The sequence below is a fragment of the Athene cunicularia genome, assembly GCF_003259725.1.
Source record: "Athene cunicularia isolate RWA chromosome 1 unlocalized genomic scaffold, athCun1 chr1_part1, whole genome shotgun sequence".
NCBI lineage: Eukaryota > Metazoa > Chordata > Aves > Strigiformes > Strigidae > Athene > Athene cunicularia.
Genome location: NW_020799091.1, coordinates 79,639,320 through 79,639,998, shown reverse-complemented (window position 1 = coordinate 79,639,998; position 679 = coordinate 79,639,320). Strand labels below are relative to the sequence as shown.

The 679-nt window shown below is 60.8% G+C and overlaps 1 protein-coding gene across 1 annotated transcript in view; it reads right to left on the bottom strand.

Moving 5' to 3' along the window:
• Positions 1 to 347, bottom strand: part of TCEANC (transcription elongation factor A N-terminal and central domain containing) — a 16,815-nt gene extending 16,468 nt beyond the window's left edge. The window contains exon 1 of the mRNA XM_026863517.1: positions 46 to 347. The gene's annotated coding sequence lies outside the window, so the exon portion shown is untranslated. The remainder of the gene's footprint in view (positions 1 to 45) is intronic.
• Positions 348 to 679: the final 332 nt, after the last annotated feature.

Below are 679 nucleotides of genomic sequence, written 5' to 3'. Positions count from 1 at the left end.
TCTGGCCCGCGGCTCCTGGTGAGCCCCGGCGGAGCGGCCCGCTGCGGACACTCGTGGGCAGCCCCGCTCGTTGCTGTCGGGGGCCCGGGGCGGGAGCTGCCCCTGGGCAGAGAAGCCACGTCCCGTTGTCAGGCGGCCGTGGGGGCGGCATTTTCAGTGTGAGGTGCTGTGTTGTCCCCCGGGCCCACTGCAGGGCTGAAAGCACCCGACAGCCGGGGAAACAGTTGCTTTCCCGAGCAGCCTCAGTGTGAAGGCAGAGGTGCTGCTGAGGCTGCCGGCACGTTTTGGGCGTTGCTGTGTTCTGGTACACAGGGCCAGGGGATGAAAAAATGCACCGGGATACAGCCCTGGGACCCCTGTGCCGGGCACGGCCTTTCCCTGGTGCCCGCCTGCGTCCGCCGCGCTGCTGGAGCGGGAGCTGGACACAGGCCTTGGGAGCCGGGCTTTGGGAGTGCTCTGCTTGGGAAAGCTGGAAAAGATCTTTGGCTCTGCTCAGCCGTGGGACTGATGAAAAAGTAGATTCTACTCACGTGAATTTAAACTGCAGCCTCGGTTACGGCTCTTCTCGAGCAAACACAGCTAGGGAGAGGCTGTGAGACACACCAAATGGGATAAAAGAGTGTCAAGGCTAATGGAGAACATCATCAACAACAACAAATTGTAAAACTTCTGATTTTCA